The sequence below is a fragment of the Papaver somniferum genome, chromosome 9 (assembly GCF_003573695.1).
Source record: "Papaver somniferum cultivar HN1 chromosome 9, ASM357369v1, whole genome shotgun sequence".
Taxonomy (NCBI): domain Eukaryota; kingdom Viridiplantae; phylum Streptophyta; class Magnoliopsida; order Ranunculales; family Papaveraceae; genus Papaver; species Papaver somniferum.
Genome location: NC_039366.1, coordinates 188335207 through 188348081, shown reverse-complemented (window position 1 = coordinate 188348081; position 12875 = coordinate 188335207).

The following is a 12875-nucleotide window of genomic DNA, read 5'->3' as shown; positions in this document are numbered from 1 at the left end:
CCCATGTTAATTGATTATGGTCCAAACCTTAGACTAGTTATGCTCTAATCAGATAGCTAGTACTTTGGGAGGATAATTTAGTTGCAATTGGAATATCCGACTTAGTCTAGGTTAAGAGGTGGAATCTAAACCCTAGTTTGCCATCAACCTTCCCTGTCATCCACACTTCCATCTTCAACTGTTTAGTTTTGTTTTCTTGTTTTCTTTCACTTGTTTTACCTTCACTGCTCACTTGTTTTACCTTCACTGCTCACTGTGGTGTCTTAACATCACAATCTTTACTTATTTCACACACTGCCACAATCTTCTTATTTCACCATTTCCACCTCACTGTTCACTGCCCCTAGGAACAAGTTAGCAAAGGAAGCAAGAAACCAGAAAAATAGCACTTGCACCCCCTTGTCCCTGTGGAACTGACCTGTGCTTGCCCTGTGTTGCTTGCCGACACTGTGCACTTGCAGTTAGAATTTTTAGGATCATTTCTAGTCCTACCATCATGGCATACGAAACACAAGGAAGCGAACCTTCATAGCAATTAAAGGAGACGACACCGATGAAGGAACCAAAACCAAACTTCTAGGCCTTAGAACCTACTCGGGAGATTAATTTGGGAACTGTAGAAGAACCAAGGATAGTGAGGATCGGGTCGTTACTATCAGACGAGCAAGTAAACCAGCTCGCGGAGGTACTGAAGGAAAACATGAACGCGTTCGCGAGAAACGTGCACAATATGGAGGGCATAGACCCAGAGGTATTCTGTCACCATTTAAAGATCGACCCAAGCTTCAAACCAGTCCGGCAAAAGATGAGGCGAGTCGCGCCGGAATTACAGACGGCCGTCGAGAAGGAGTTAAAGAAGTTACAGGAATCGAGAATAATCAGGAAATCGCACTAACCACAGTGGATATCTAACATGGTCGTGGTACCAAAGAAAAATGGAGGAGTTAGAATCTTCATTGATTTCAACGACCTGAAAAAAGCCTGTCCAAAGGACAGTTTCCCTCTCCCGAGCATCGATCAACTGGTGGAATCTATAGTGTTGTACGAAGCACTAACATTGATGGACGGATACGTGGGGTATAACCAGATCCCATTTTCCCATGAGGATCAAGAACACACCTCCTTCTTCACGTCGAGGGGCCTATACTTCTACACCAAGATGTCGTTTGGTCTGAAGAATGCAGGCGCCACATATCAAAGGTTGATGGGCGACATGTTTGAAGACCAGATCCATAACACCATCGAAGTCTATGTAGACGATATGCTAGTAAAAAGTCACCTATCCAAGAATCACATTCGAGACCTGCATGAAGTTTTCCGGACGATGAGAGAATATAAAATGAAAGTTAACCCGACCAAATGCGATTTTTGGGTCACATCGGGCAAATTTTTGGGATACATCATCACTCCAAAGGGGATAGAGGCAGATCCCGAAAAAGTCAGAGCCATACTCGAGATGCCGTCACCGACCACAATAAAAGACGTACAAAAGCTGAACGGAAGTATAGCAGCATTGGGGCGATTTATATCCCGGTCGTCGGACAAATGCAAGAACTTGTTTAACACTCTTAAAAAGGGAGAAAAATTCAAATGGACGGACGCCTGTGAGGAGGCGTTCCAGAATATTAAGCTACATCTCGCAAGTCTACCAGTATTAAAAAGACCCGAGCCATCGGAGGTCCTCACGTTATACCTCGGCGCAACTTCATATGCTATCAGTGCAGTCTTAGTCCGAAATGAAGGGAGCGAGGAAAAGCCGGTTTACTTCATTAGCAAAACATTAAGTCCGGCCGAGAAAAATTATACAAGGATGGAAAAGATGATTTTAGCACTAGCTTTCGCCACTCTGAAGCTAAGAACATATTTCCAATCCTACCGGATCCGCGTTCTCACAAAATCACCTATTGAGGCGGTATTAGACAATGCAGGCCGATCTGGAAGGATCTCCAAGTGTGGGGGGGGAAATCAAATAGTTCAACGTTTTTTACGAAATGAGGACATCAGTGAAGGCACAAGTAATGGCAGATTTCTTGGCGGATTTTCCATTAAGCGACGAAGATGAGGTCGAGGACATACCCGGAATGGAGGAAGATCGAGAAGATCCGGAAGACTTACTCGAAGCAAGTAGCCCAACACGTTGGGAAGTATTCGTCGATGGAGCGTCGAACAAAGATGGATCGGGACTTGGGATAGTCTTTACCACGCCAAAGGGGCGAAAAATAGTCCATTCGTTTAGATTGGAATTTAAGGCAACAAACAACGTCACCGAGTATGAAGCAGCGATTCACGCCCTGAGGTTAATCGTTGAGATGGGCCTATAAGATGTAAGATTAACTAGTGACTCGCAGTTGGTGATCCGACAAATCACGGGCAAATACGCCATCCACGGTCCGATTTTGCAGAAGTACTGGGAGCTCACCCAATTATACATCGACTAGATCCCCATCATCAAATTTCGCCACATATGCATAAAAGACAATAGACACTCGGACGCATTGGCGTACATTGCATCCCAGCTCATAGACCCAAGTGTTGAGGGTATTCGTGCCATGAGACTCATCCCCCATCCATACCAGAGACTCCCGAGGTGCACGTTGACGTGGCTATCCACACGACCGATAGATATCCAGACGGAGATTGGAGAAAGTCGATTCATTCGTACTTGGAGACAGGCGAGTTACCCAAGGGACGACCCGAGATCAACAAAACCAAAGCAAATCGGCCGCTTATGAACTGAGAGATGGAATCCTATACAGAAAATCGTACCTGGGACCACTCTTAAGATGCTTAAGCAAGGAATAAGGCCAGACAATCTTGAATGAATTACACTATGGAGCAGCCGGAAATCACAGCTCAGGATGAAGTCTGTCAGCAAGAGCTAAAACAATGGGATATTTCTGGCCATACATGAATGGTGATGCAAAACAAATGGCGCAAGCTTGCGAAGAATGCCAGCGGTTTGGTAAGAAGATACATGCGCCATCAGTGACTCTAAACTTAGTGGTAAGCCCTTGGCCCTTCGCCAAGTGGGGGATCGATATAGTGGGACCACTACATGTGGGATCGGGGTAGAGAAAATACTTGATAGTGGCAACGGATTACTTCACTAAATGGGTGGAGACGACACTATTGAGGCATATCCGTGACAAGGACGTCTTCAGGTTAATTTGGGAGCACATTATATGTCGTTTCGGAGTAACGGCGACCATCGTCTCGGATAATGGAAAACAACTCCAGGGAGAGAACATCGACCTACTATTTAACACCTACAACATCAGAAAAACCAAGGCTACCCCCATATATCCTCAAAGTAATGGGCATGCCGAGATCACAAACAAAACTATCGCCGATAAATATGAAGAAAAAATTAGATGGAGAATATGGTGATTGGTGCGAAGAACTCTACAATGTTTTATGGGCCCATCGAACTACTCGAAGGGAAGCAACTGGGCTATCACCTTTCATGCTGACCTATGGAACTGAAGCGATACTACCAACTGAAGCGATGATACCCACCACAAGAACTGAAGCCCGGAGACGAAACATATCGGCAGATCTAATATTGGCCAAGCTCGATGACTTGGAGGAAACAAGGGAGATGGCATTGCAAAAAATGGAGAATTACCAAAGGAGACTACAACGAGAATACAACAAACGAGTTCGACCAAGAGACTTTCAACCGAGGCAGTTAGTGTTGAAATATCTAGCCGTTTGGTAACGTGACAAAAAGGGAGGTAAATTAGCGGCAAAGTGGGGAGGACCATAACAATCGTGTCTAAAACAGGCGAGGGAGCTTATCGATTACTCAAGCCAGACGGAAAACCCAAGTTAAAACCGTGGAACTCTCAACATCTGAAACTCTATTACCCATAAGGGGTTCGAGGGAAACAGGTAAACATACTTTTCATTCATTTCTTTAAAACCGCGAGGGGTAGGAAATATGACATGAGCGACCAATGGTCATTCTTACTCGGGGAAAAGCCAATGAGGAAGTGCCGAGGTGACTTACACTCGAATGGTCATTCGTACTCGGGGCAAAGCCATTGAGGAAGTGCCGAGGTGACTTATACTCGAATGGTCATTCGTACTCGGGGCAAAGCCAGTGTGGAAGTGCCGAGGTGACTTACAGTAGACTGTACTCGATACTCGGGGCAGTGGCAGTGTGCAAGTGCCGAGGTAGCCTAAGGGTACTGGTGGTTGGAAGCCAGTTGCCAAAGGTTGTGACCACTTGCCCGAGTTGGTTGGTCGATAACCACTCGGGATTACCCCCATCGCAGGTGGCCGTGACCACTTGCCCGAGTTGGTTGGTCGATAACCACTCGGGATTACCGGGCCTAGAACTAGGACGACTAAAACCCTTCCACTGAATCTAAAAGATAGTGATGAGATACCTCGGCTGGGACATGGCATCGGGACCGATGACCCTCCTTGTTGAGCGTGTTCGACAGAAAAGACATTAATACTAATAAGTATGACATAAAATGCAGATACGAAACACAAACAACAAGATAGAAATCCTAAAACCAAACAACGTCAACACAATGATAAAAGCATAAATTTTCAAGGAAAAAACAAGCTTGGCGACGCAATGATGGATTTCAAATAGTGATTGTAGTTGAAGTGGTAAAACGGATTCGTATCAGACTTGTGAAGAAAACAGTTTTTAGATTTAAATTTAAAAAGGCAAATAAAAAGAGTTGTTCAAAGTTATAGAGAAAAACACCAATAGCATAATCTGAAGCATCACACATGATCTCAAAGGGTAGGTTCCAGTTGGGTGCCTGGACTATGGGGGCGGTAGTGAGTAATGACTTAAGCTTCTCAAAAGCCTCTAAACAAGCATCATCAAAAACAAACTTAACATCTTTTGCAAGCAAATTGCAAAGAGGTCTAGACATGAAGCTAAAATCCTTAATGAAACGACGATAAAAACAAGCATGTCCTGAGAATGACCTAATATTTCTTACGGTTTTTGGGACCGGTAAAGTTTTAATAAGGTCAACTTTTGCTCTATCCACCTCTATACCCTTTGAAGATACAATATGCCCTAGAACAATTCCTGAACGAACCATAAAGTGACATTTCTCCCAATTAAGCACTAAATTCTTTTCCTTACACCTAGTCAAAACTAATGACAAATGATGCAAGCACTCATCGAAAGACGAACCAAACACTGAAAAATCATCCATAAAGACCTCTAACAACCGTTCTACCATGTCAGAAAATATGCTCATCATGCAACGCTGAAAAGTTGCAGGGGCATTACATAGCCCGAAAGGCATGCGTCTATACGCAAAGGTACCAAAGGGACAGGTAAAAGTGGTTTTCTCCTGATCTTCCGGGGCAATAACGATCTGATTATATCCAGAGTAGCCATCTAAAAAGCAGTAGTGACTATGTCCAGCTAATGTCTCTAGCATCTGGTCGATGAAGGGAAGGGGAAAGTGGTCCTTCCTAGTGACCTTGTTCAATTTCCTATAGTCAATACAAACACGCCAACCCGTGGTCACTCGGGTCGGGATTAACTCATTGTTATCATTCTGGACTACAGTAATACCAGATTTCTTGGGAACAACCTGAACGGGGATGACCCACTTACTGTCTGAAATAGGGTAGATAATGCCTGCATCTAATAGCTTAAGAACCTCAGTTCGAACTACTTCTTTCATATTGGGGTTTAGTCGACGTTGCATCTCCCTAGAAGGTTTGGTGTCTTCCTCTAAATAGATCTGATGCATACAAACAGTAGGACTTATACCCTTAATGTCTGCTATGGTCCACCCTAAAGCTTCCTTGTTGTTTTGAATGACGGTTACTAGCCTACTTTCCTGATCTCTATCCAAGTCGGAAGAAACAATCACAGGTAAAGTCTCAGACGGGCCTAAAAACACATACTTCAGGGTATCTGGCAATGGTTTTAGGTCCAACTTAGGAGGCTCTTCTAAAGAAGGAACTAGGGTAGACTTAGAAACTGGTAGTGGTTCGAACTTAGGTTTCCATCCATTACTAGTATCTAACAAAGGGGTTGAATCTAACAAAGCATTCACCTCATTAATTACATTATCATCATCAAAATCAATCCCAAAGTGAGCTAGGCATTTTTCTAATGGATCTTCTAACAAAGTGTTTGGTAATGACTCCTCGACTAATGTTCCTATCATGTTCACCTCTTCTATATTCGAGTCATCTAGTTCAGAGGGTAGCTTACTAATATTAAAAATATTCAGCTCAATAGTCATATTACCAAAAGACAAATTCATAATACCATTTCGACAGTTAATGATCGCATTGGATGTAGCTAAAAACGGGCGACCTAAAATCACTGGTATTTGGTTCTCTGGGTCAGGGACAGGTTGGGTATCTAGGATAACAAAATCCACTGGATAAATAAACTTGTCAACCTCTATGAGAACATCCTCGATCACACCACGAGGAATTTTAACGGACCTATCAGCTAACTGAAGTGTCATCTGGGTAGGTTTCATCTCACCAAGTCCTAGCTTAAGGTACACATGATATGGAAGTAAATTCACACTGGCTCCTAAGTCAAGCAAAGCTTTCTCAACACGGTACTTACCTATTGTACAAGCAATGGTAGGGGACCCTGGGTCTTTATACTTAGGAGTAGTGGTATTCTGAATAATAGAACTCACATGACTAGCTATGAAGGCTTTCTTCTGGACACTGAGCTTACGCTTTCGCGTACACAAGTCCTTAAGGAACTTGGCATAAGAGGGAATCTGCCTAATTGCATCTAATAATGGAAGGTTGATATTAACCTGCTTAAAAACCTCCAATATATCATTAAAGTTGGACTCCCTCTTAGTCGGAACTAGCAGCTGGGGAAGGGGCTCTGGGAACAAAGGGGCTCAACAGGACCCTCATTGGTCTTTGGAGACTCTATCAGTCTCCTCATTTTCTGGCTCAGCAGGGTGAACTACAGCATGTTCACTATCAGGCATGGCGACCTTGTTGTCAACTTTCTTTCCACTCCTAGGGTTGTGACAGCATTCACATGATTGTACGATTTCTCTCCTTTTGGGTTGGGATCAGTACGACTAGGGAACCTTCCATCTTCTCTCTCACTTATGAACTTAGCTATTTGTCCTACTTGAAGTTCTAATTTGGCAAGACTCTGGGAATTATTCTTCAATTCTTGCCTAGTTTCTTGTTGAAAGCTCATGTGGTTCTTTGTTAGCATTTCATGGTTATTTGCTAACATAGTGAGAGTATCCTCTAAGGTAGAGATCTTTTTCTCGGAAGTGTTCTGAAACTGGGTTTGACCTGAAGAGTTCTTAAAACCAAAACCTGGGGGAGGCTGAGAATTGCTAGACTGGCCTTGACTCTGGCCCTTAGACCAAGAGAAATTAGGATGGTTTCTCCAACCAGGGTTGTAGGTTTCTGAGTATGGGTCAAACTTCTGACGGTTCTCAAACCTAGCATTGTTATAGACAGCATGGGCTTTCTTCACTAACCTGACCTTCCCAAATGAATTATCGGGCTCTATTCCACAACTAGAGACTTGAGAGGCTCTATTAGGTTCAACAAGGGACCTATTTTTAGACTGCCCATTTCCAAAGCTTCTAACCTTCTAGATAAAGCAGCAAACTTACAGACGCAAAACTGTATCTACCATATTGGTGCTACTTCTATTGACCAAGAGTCTTTTAGGGGGTTCAACACAAGATTCCCACTGTTGGGATTTTTCAGCGATAGCTCCTAAGAAGGTAAAAGCATCATCAGCATTTTTACTAGTGAACTCACCAGCGCACATAGACTCAACCATGGCTTTGGTCGAATAGTCTAAACCATCATAAATAATCTGTACAAGTTTCATATTATCAAATCCATGGTGAGGACACTGAGATAGGAGATCATTGAATCGCTCTAAAAACCTATAAAGAGACTCTCCCTCTTGTTGCACACTAGCACTAATTTTCTGCCTAACAGCTGCAGTTTTATGCTTAGGGTAGAATTTCATATAGAAGGCAGCGATAAGTTCCTGCCATGTTTCTATGGATTCAGACGGTAGGTTGTTCAGCCAGGTCTTGGCTTTATCTCTCAAGGAAAAGGGAAACATCTTAAGTTTCAAGACTTCATCAGTAAGGTCTTTATTCTAATTGTCCCACAGATTTCCTCAAAGTCCCTAATATGAAAATAAGGGTTCTCATCATCTTTCCTAAGAATATAGGGATCATCTGAAGAATACTAGGTTTTATCTCAAATTAGCCGTAGTGGCTGGCAATTTAATGCATGAAGCTCGGTTGGTCCTAGTTGGGAACATGTAATCTTTCAAAGTTGCCATCGCTGGCACAACAGAAGTACTAGGGGTACTTCCTCACAAGAGACAGATTCTCAAAACTGAAGTTTCCAAAAACAGGGCTCTCAAAGAAGAAGTCTTCGAGCTCCCTGCTTAAATCAGAAGAACTACTAGGTTTTTCGCTAATCAATCGACCTAGAGTATCTCTTTTCCAAGCCCTAACAAAATCGGGCATACACTAAAAAGAATTCAAAAAGAAAAAAAAATCCTAACAGGAAGGTTCTAGCAATCACACAGCAGGCTGACTCGACTTTACCACAGCAAACCTAAAGATTTCTAGCAAACAACAAGCATGATGGCTCCACTTAGATTGTTTCTAGACCAGCTTCTAATCCTTCGAAAGGGAATTCGTTACAATTTGAGCACACCCCTCTGGAATCAATTCGATCCAATGTAAGTTGAATCGAGGCGAGGGAAGCTCAATGGAGCTTTGATACCCAAAACCTCACCGATCCAATGCGGCGCAGTCACGCATTCAACTCACATAAACCGTCAAGAACTTTGAGGTGTGCTTAAAAGAGTAACCAATATTTTTCGAATGATTGTCCTGTTAAGCTCGATACCCTATAGGTCTCTTTCTAATCAGATTTTAGGCTTAGGTTCGCTTTAGGTTTCTTTTTCCTAAGGCGGGAAAGAAGGGAGCGGTGATGAAATCCGAACCCTTATCTTATATGGTCCAGTCCTTGCCCTTTACTAGGAATTTAAAAACAGTCCATATTCAAGTCCTCAGCATATATTCACCTTAAGGAGTCCAGTAACCCGCTTCCAGGAGATTCGCGGGTGTTTAGAATTTTACCTCCCGTACCAGACGTGCGAAGAACAGCTGAAGTCGACTCGGGCCACGACTCCTATGCCGTGTGCGAACCCGAGGGGCCGAGACGATATCGTAATCGTCGTCCTTCCCTGCAAACAGTTTATATTTAAGGGTACTCTTCCGTAGGGTTTAAAAATAAAAATAAAAATGTCCCAAAATTAATGTCCAAAGTCCATAAAAAAAAATACAAAAGAAAAGAAAGTCTAATAAAAAAAAATTACAAAAATAAAAATGTCACTCTTTTTTTTTCTCTCTTTTACAAAATAAATAAAATCTTCTTCTTTCGCTCCTTTAGCTTTGCTTTTCGCTCCCAAACTTTAAGTAAATCACCACAAGCTTTGGCAAAATTGTCTTTCGCTCCAATCTTCAAAAATCTGCAAGGAAACAAAAAAAACCCGAAAAACGTAAAGAAGAACAAAAATAATTAAAAAAAAAAAATCTAAAAAAAAATGCTAACTAAACACAGGTCCGCGTCGGCGGCGCCAAAAATTTGATGGTTTTTCAAATAGTGATGGTAGTAGTGGTAAAAACTGGGTCTTTTCAGACTTGTGAAGAAAAAAAATTTTATAGATTTAAATTAAACAGGCAACTAAATAAAATAATTCAAAGTTTTGGAGAAAAATACCAAGACTAGGATTCCACCGTTGACCAAATAAATAGTAAACTCTAAATAATATTCATGCAATTTTATCTTTAAAAATAATTCTAATATTTGCCTAAAGTATATTCTTGAAGTAATAATTGTAATTAAAAAGTATAAAACATCAAAAGTTACTAAAACCCAGCATGCTTCATCAAGTCAATTCACAATTACTCAATAAAAACTATTAATTCAATTTTAATTCGTGCAAATAATCATTTAATAATATTGCAAATAAATGTAAAAATTAGAATTATACCAATAAATTTTGTGCCAATGGCTTCCTCCGTCGTCTCGGCTAATGGGTTTAGCTCCTCATCCCAAAAACACACTCACAAGATAAATTCATGGCTAAAATAGGTGTTTTTATTGATGATTATATGATGAAATAGGAATTAGCAACGCTGTAGAAGTGTTACAGCGTCACTGTTACAAATGGTGTAAGTGCTGAGAAGAAACGATAGAACTAAAGTGCTGTAAATAGCGACACAGGGTGTAAGCTGCTAGAAAGAACGATACAAGCCGTGTGCTGTAAACAGCGACACAGCGTGTTCTGGTTTTAAGACTGATGAAGAACGACTGCCTTAGCAGGTCTGTTCTTCCTCTTCTTCTTCCTCCTTGAACAGCAGCAGCAGCAACAACAATCAATGGTATCTTCCTCGTTTCGGCTCTGAACTCTCTCCTATTTGTCTCTAAACTTTTCTCCCCCCTCTAAGACTCGAAGCAATGCTTTATATAGCCAACAAAACCAAAATTCTCGTGCAAATCCGAGAGTATTTCTCTTTTTTTCTTCTCGAGCAGTTGAGAGAATAATCTCTTTTCTGTTGCTTTGTACGCGTTTGTTAGCTATAAACTTTCCCCAAGACTCTCCCAGGACTTGAATAATACTATAGAGAGTCTATCCAGCGTGAGACTCGCCCAAAACTCTCTCAAAAAATCTTTGAAACTTCAACAGAAAGTGCGTGTCCCTGTTTGGATTTCGTGTGATTTTTCCGACTTATCCAGCCCAATTGGCTTGGTCTAGACGATTTAAACAGGCCCCTTATGTCTTGTAGAGTCCATACATACCAAATACACCCATTGAATCGCTCTAAAACAGCTCCAAGATCGAACACAAAATCTGCCAGTTCTTGCATGCATTTTCCCGCCATTTTTTTAGTTTGAAACTATGAAATGACCTCCCCTTATCCAGTTCGAGAGTCCCTTTAGCACATGCCCTGAAATGGGGTGCCCCTTATCCAACTTAGTGGTGCCTTTCGCAATTCTTCCGGGATGTTTTCCGCACTTCTTTGGGGTTCCTCCGGGGTATTTATGGGGTACTTCCGGTACACTTCTGGGGCGCTTCCGTTACACTATCAACGGAGGTCCAATTGCCACATTTTTAGCCAATTTCGCCGCAAAGCCTTATTTTTCCAAAAACACCTACAAATAAATAAAATAAACAAATAAGTACAAATTCGAGCACTAACAATGTATACAATTAATATATACTAGACACATAAATGCGTCTATCACGCAACACCCCATTCAAAGAAGTTGTTAAGAAAAGCATGGGTCAAGTGTTCAAACGAATTACAACCCAAGACAAAGGGCGAACTAGTGGCGCAACACTACAAAAGACACGATCAATTCTTGGGTGGAATAGCACAGTCCCATACCCTCCTCTGAGCGACCTCGCGGCGCTTCTGCGCGATGTACTCGTTCACACCAGCAGTGATTGCATTAGCAAGCTCATTCTGATGAGAAGTTCTCTCTTCGTCAATTTGCTGAGAAAGCTGCTGGGACCTCGCCTCGGCAACGTGGAGCTTAACCTTCACGTCACCTTCGGCCTTCTTCCACTGCTCCACCTCCTGCCGAGGTTTTGCACATCTCTCTCCAGATCCTTGGAACGATTTTTTCGGCTGCAACAAAACATTATAAACATGTTAAGCACAGAACATGGTAGAATACGGAGTAAAAGCAACAAACTAGCTAAGTTCTAAGATCTCCCCAACATGCACTCCAGAGACCTGATAGAATTTCCAGTACATATTCTAACGACTCCACGGACTTGGACAACTTGTCCTCGGCCTTGGAAAGCTTCAAGGTTAACTCATTATAGTATTGTTCATTGAACTCATTCGAGGGGCAATATTTCTTGTGATCACTCCACTCGGCCCTATGACGATTATAGGACCCCTGTAGTATCGATAACTGGGCTTGGGTCCACTCTAGGTCGCTGGATAGCTTATCGAAACCCTTAGTCCTTTCAAGAAGATCTCGGTTGGATTGCTCGGCCACAACATTTTCCCTCAAAATTTGTCGTCGATCTTCGTGAATATCTCGATTTTGAAGCCTAAGAGAACCATTTTGACTCTCCATATTATCTTCCAGTAACGTTTTATCACCAGCAAGTCTTTGAAAGATACCCAGGCGAGCTCGTAAGTTATCTATCTCTTCGGGGACATACTCAAACAGGCGATATCTGTCCAATTCCTCTTGAAGTTGTTGGATCTCGGCCTCCTTTCGGTCTATCTTCCCATACTTATTAGAAATTCGTTGTCGAAGATTCTCCACAAGATCTTTCTCGATATCCCACTTTCTCTTCATAAGCCTATACTCCGAAGCAGCGTCTAGATCTATGCTAGATATTTCGGCTAGAAAAATAATACTTGACTCAGGATATTGGTACGAAGAACTCAATCAACACAAATATTGTAAAAAATATACCTTGCGCATCGGCGAGTTTGATCTCCAGATCATGGGATCGTTCCTTCTCCTGCTGAAGAGCAGCCTCCAACTCCCTAATCTCTTGTCGGCGGAGAGCAGCTTCCAACCTCGACCAATTCAACGACTACAAATCCCATCCCAAGGAGAGTTAGTAGGGCCCAATAACATCAAAAAGAAAAGTGAAAACAAGTCACTTACCACATTATCAAAGACTGGCGCGATATCACGATACCGGGGCACGGCAGCAATCATATGCTCATCAGTATAGGAGTCAAACTCCTCAGAGTTCAATGCGCCAAGTGAATCACAAATAGGGCCCGATATGTAAAGGATGTCTGAACACCCAATGGGGATCCAACAACCTTCTGGGGAAGACTTTGGAGTGATGTTTG